The following is a 6,000-nucleotide window of genomic DNA, read 5'->3' as shown; positions in this document are numbered from 1 at the left end:
GGAGCCATTTCTTACCTGTCTAGTCCCCTCGACTGGTCACGTGAAGCCTGCCAAGATCTGATGATGGCCTCTATATCCCATCCTTATCCCTACCTCTGTGTCTCTGGAAGTTTCTCTTCATACAGCTATTATGGTGGACATCAACAGACCCAAACTTGTATTGTGCCATTAGCAACCCAAACAGCAAGGGAGCATCTGCCCTACATCTCTGGAGGTGAAATCTCAGGCAATTGTCTGATTGGCTGCTTTGGGTCATCTGCTTATCCCTGAAGTTGATATTGATTAGGGAGAAGGGTAATGTGGTTAGCCAGGTTCAAGTTATACCCAGCCATGTGGATAGGACAGAATGGGTTCAGCCTCTACATGAACTAACCACATGGAATGAGGGTCCCTACAAAAAAGAGGAGTTCCAAAAGAAGGTGAAAAACTGCTAAGAAGGCAAAAGAAGGGAAGACTTCTATCACTGCACGATCTCTTCTCACAGATGAGGAAACTGAGCACAGAGAATTTTATTTTCCCAAGGATACACAGGAAGTAGGTCATGGAGCTGAGATTCAAATCCAGTTCTGTCTGACTCTAGAGTCTTTGTGCCCTGACCATTCTGCTGAATTATGTTCTTTTATACAGTACTAAAAAGTAATCATTAAGACTCCAAAATTTAATTGATGGGGGCACCTGTGTTTCTCAGTCGGTTGAGCAACCAACTCTTAATTTCAGCTCAGGTCATGATCCCAGGGTTGTGGAACCGAGCCCCATGATGTGTTCCATGCTCAATCCGTGGAGCCTGCCTGGGATTCTTTCTTTCTCTTCCCCTGCCTCTCTCTCCAGGTTATGCTTACTCTCTCTCTCTCTCTCTCCAAAATAAAAAACAAAAAGCAAAACAAGAAACAAAACAAAACAAAATTTGATGAACCAGAAAAAAAAGAAAAATAATTAATTTGTCTAAATTTGTGAGATGGGCCTAAGACTATGATCTGAATTGCCACCTATATCCAACCTAAACAAGATAAGTCTCCTTACCACAGAAGTATATTATTCCTTTTTATACATTGTCCATAAACAAACAAATAAAAACATATATAGGTCACTTTGTGCCTTCAGGGGTTTTATTGTTTCCTTTTGGGGGGGAACTTTATTCATTACACAGGTAGTCCACACAGAGCTATTTTCTAAATGATGCTCAGCTTTTTAATACCTTTTCCCAATTAAACATAATCATACCAACCTTAAACTACCCAAATGAATCCCTATGTACCTACGCTATACTTGTCTTAGTGTTCTTTTCCATTTATTTTGTTCTAATTTAGTATCTTTTCTTTTCTTTTTTTTTTACTTTTTAAATTTATTTATTTATTTGTAGAGAGAGACAAAGCACACGAGCAGGGGAGGGACAGAGAGAGAGGGAAAAAGAGAATCCCAAGCAGCCTCCACATTGCCAGCACAGAACCTGATATGGGGCTCAAACCCGCAAACTGTGAGAAGTCACAAGCTGGATGTCAAAAGTCACAAGCCGAAGTCAAAAGCTGGATGCTTAACCAACTAAGCCACCTCAGTGTCCCTAGTAACTTTTTTTTTTTAATGTGAGCACAGTTGACACACAATGTTACACTAGTTTCAGGTGTATAACTTAATGATTCAAAACCATAATGAGATATCATCATAAGTCAGAATGGCTAAAATCAAAATGACAAGAAATAACAAGTGTTGGTGAGGATGTGGAGAAAAAGGAACCCTCGTGCATCGTTGGTGGGAACGTAAATTGGTAAAGCCACTACGGAAAACAGTATGGAGGTTCCTCAAAAAATTAAAAATAGAAATACCATATGATTCAGTAAATAATTCTACTACTGCGTATTTACCCAGAGACATACAAAAACACTAATTCAAAAAGATATATGCATCCCTGTTTATGGCTGTTTATTGCAGCATTATTTACAATAGTCTAGACATGGAAGCAACCTAAGCATCCAGCAATGGATGAATGGATGAGGAAAATATGGTGCGTGTGTGTGTGTGTGTGTGTGTGTGTGTGTGTGTGTGTGTAATACTACGCAGCCATAAAAAAGATAAAATTGTGTTATTTGAGACAACATAGATTGACCTATAGGGTACTGTGCTAAGTGAAATAAGTCAGTCTTAGCATTGTTCTTAATACTGGTCATGCTTTTTTGTTTCCCTAAGACAATACAGACTACCCTACCTACATAACTACATAAACATTGAAAGCTATGTTTAAATGCTCATCCACAGGAATCCTAAAGATGTAAACCATGGATGTCACCACTAAGGGATTTGTGTGCAGGGAATCACCTTAGAGATCATTAAACCCAATCATTGCATTTCACAGATGAGAGAAATAAGATTCAGAAGTTAAGTGCCTTGCCCAAAATCACTCCACTGGTTTGGCAGATTCTGGGGACTAGGTAACATTAAACCATTATGCATATTATTCCATATCTCATTTACCATGCACCATTAGGTCTTCCTCTTCAGAGATACAACCTCCTCTGAGACTTTGTTGGCCACAGAATTCAAGTTTGCCCTGGCATACTAGCCATGTGATTAATATAAAGGTAAAGCAAATACAGCCAAATTCCAAGTAATATAAAGGTGCCACTGAAAAATGCCAGGAGATTTTTAATGATGGATTTAAATATGCTTCTTGAATCTTGTACAGAAACTCATTTTCATCATAGGCAAATAATACAACCACTGTAGTAGTAAAAATGAAATTAAAAGAAAGAAAGAGAGGAAGGAAGGAAGGGAGGGAGGGAGGAAGGAAGGAAATTATGATAAAAGAAAGGAAAAATAAGTCCTTGCAAATGACTGTTAAAAATTGTCCAGATAATTCTGGTGTGCTGTTTTTCTACCACAAAACACTTCTTTTCTTTTTCTTTTAATAATCCCCTTTCTAAAGCTGTTCAAAATTCATTAAATTGTCATGTTGTCACGGTATTCTTATCTCCAAATGTGAATTAACTACATGTTGACTTGAAGAAACATTTTTTTCTTCTATAGTGTTATGCCAGTATTGCTAGTGAGGAGATTTGCACCACCCTGAAAACTCTGAAGTAATAAAATTCTATTAATCATAGTGCTGTAAAGTTTCCAAGTTTATCTTCATGTTCATGGTCAGAAACCTAAATGGGTTTTTTTCAACTGTAGCAATTTCACTGGAATAATAGAGTTCTATAGTGGTGACATACATCTCTTAATTAAGGTTATTTGTCAGAATTAGGTATACCAAGATATACGTTCTAATTTAGTATACCATAAAACATATTCTGGTCTTGTTTTCACGTAAGTTCAGGAATGCAAGTCCTGAGATTGAGTATTTCCTCTTAGGCCAAGAGTGGCAAATAGTTTTCATCCGAAGACCCAGCTTCATTATACCTAGAAACAGATATCGGGAAGGTTTGTGAGTCTGTTTCCAGACCCTGGAGGGAAATAGAGCTGTTATCAACAAGTAACGTCTCCCACAGACTAACAAGCGAGAGGTAACATTGTGTAGCGCATTTACACTCTCCAAAAGATAGTTCTTATTGTCTGTTTTCTTTCTTGTTGTTTCAACTTTAATGCTTATCAAACTCACCCATGTACATGGTTAGAAATTGTAATAGTCATGGTTAGAAAGCCCAACAGGAAAACAAAGGCTTATAATAAAAAACAATAGTCTCCTGGTCCACCTCTTCCCACTCTTGATTTACCACTCCAGAAGGCAACCATTCCAAGTTCTTGAGCTTTTCTTCTCTATTTGCCTCTGCAGTTCCCAGGGTTGTTAGTCACAGAGGACAGACTGACTCAGTCAGTTGGGTAGCTCCTGGGGGTGCCAAGCTTCTAGGAACAATGGTTAAAGGCATGTGACAGGCTGCCCTAAGAAGAGAAAATGTTCAACACTGTTTGCTCCACTGGTGCAGGTGCCGCTCTGAAATACAACCTTGTGGCCGCCCTCCAGAGCTGCATGATTCTGCCATGCCCTCACCAGCCAAATGGTTTCCACATGGGGCCCCTTCCTCGAGGTGTCTACTTCCAAGTCAGACTCTCACGGGAGCGAGCCTGGTAGTGGAGGCCAGGTCACATATAGCTGTGCCAGCCGCCAAGGACACTGGAACAGAATTTGGGGTTCATTTTGGGGATACAGGGCTCAAATGACAATAAATTTCCCAAAGATAGTAAGATGTCATTCAAAAGGAGCTGGACGGCCCAAGAAATGACAAATATCTACCATAGCTTTCTAATGAACGAGTTGATTATACTGTTTTTTAAATTTGTATTTTATTTTATTAAAGTTTATTCATTTATTTTGAGAGCGACAGAGACAGCACAAGTGGGGAAGGTGCAGAGAGAGAGGGAGACAGAAAACCCCAAGCAGGCTCCGCACTGTTGGCACGGAGCCTGATGTGGGGCTTGAACCCACGAAACTGTGAGATCATGACCTCAGCAGAAGCCAAGTCAGATGCTTAACAGACTGAGCTGCCCAGGAACCCCTAATTTTGTGTTTTACATATTACCTGGGCTATCCTCACTGTTGAAGATAATCATAACTTCCCCAGACACAGACTTCTCTTTCATCCACCCATATATATAAACATATAATATTGTTTTGATAGATCAGTATTTGAGTTTACACGATTCTATCCACATAAACATTTTCCCTGAAATTAATAATTATTTCTTTTTTTTTCATTTGATAGGTTTCTCTATACCTGTCATGAAGGCATTCTAAATTTTTATTTCAGAATTGTAATTTCTGAATTTCTGGTATAGTATTTTAAAATTTCTAGGTGATCTATTTTGTTTTCTACGTGTTCTCTTTTTATAACCTGTGTGTGTGTGCGTGTGTGTGTGTGTGTGTGTGTGTGTAATGTTTTTTCTTATTTCCCTGAAGAGAATTACTGTTTGTTTTTCTTCTGCTTCTTATGTTGTTTCTTTTGTCTGTGTTACCTTTTCTATTTATTTTGGTCTCTCTGATGTTAAAAGTTGCCCTCCCTCAAATCTCTCATCATTCTTATTTTGGCTCCTATTTAAGAAAGAGGCCTTAATATTGCGAGACAGAGTAGGGCTTCTTAAAGACTGGGCTTCGCTGAAGGATAATTGAGAAGAACACAGGGACTCCCAAGTGTCAACATTTTATTTTTTTCCTCATTTTTCTCTTCAGCTGATCACTTTCCTCTGAGAGGACTACTCTAATATCCTGTCCTTAAATGTGGCTGCCAGCATCCTAAGGGCTGAGCCATGGAAGAGGATGTTTAGAAAAGAGGCTTTCATTCAGTTCTGTGTTTGGTATGGTAGCCTTCATTCTTTCTGCTGAATGCCCTAAGTCCAGAGACCTCTGGTTTGACATCTCCAGAGAATAAACCTTGGATTTTCTGCCAGCTTCATGAAGAGGCAGTTGTCCAGCTGGGGAAAGGACCTGGGTTACCATCTACATCCTGTGTGGATTTTCAACCAACCCTCTTGTTTTCTTCCCTACCTGTTCTCCTATATTCTGAAGTACTTGTCGGAGTCAGTTCCTGAGCATTTTTTTTTAAATCCTTGGCATGGGTTGATATGGTTCTTAGATTTAGCCCTAGTGGGCTTAGATTTCAGCTTCCTGTGGTCTGTGGAGTTGGTCCCCATTTATCCATTAATCATCCAGCTGCTAAAATTATACCGCTGTCTTCTTTCCTATTGTCCCTGTGCTCTCTCCCCTCCTCCTCTCTCTCCAACTCTGTATGTATCTCCTTCTCCCCTCTTCTTCTCTCTCACCACGTGTGTGTGTGTGTGTGTGTGTGTGTGTGTGTGTGTGTGTGTAATCCTTTACTGTCATTGTGGAGTTGTAGAAAGGAAGAATAGGTAAAGTATGTTCCAATTTTCCACATTTCTGTGTTAATTAGAAATCCTTTGCTAGGAGCCTGGGTGGCCCAGTTGGTTAAGCATCTCATTCTTGGTTTCTGCTCAAGTTGGTTAAGCATCTGACCCTTGGTTTCCACTCAGGTCATGATCTCAAGGTTCGTGAAT

This window comes from Panthera tigris, chromosome D1, assembly GCF_018350195.1.
Source record: "Panthera tigris isolate Pti1 chromosome D1, P.tigris_Pti1_mat1.1, whole genome shotgun sequence".
Lineage (NCBI taxonomy): Eukaryota > Metazoa > Chordata > Mammalia > Carnivora > Felidae > Panthera > Panthera tigris.
The sequence above is the reverse complement of the archived record's forward strand: the minus strand, read 5'-3'. Positions refer to the sequence as shown.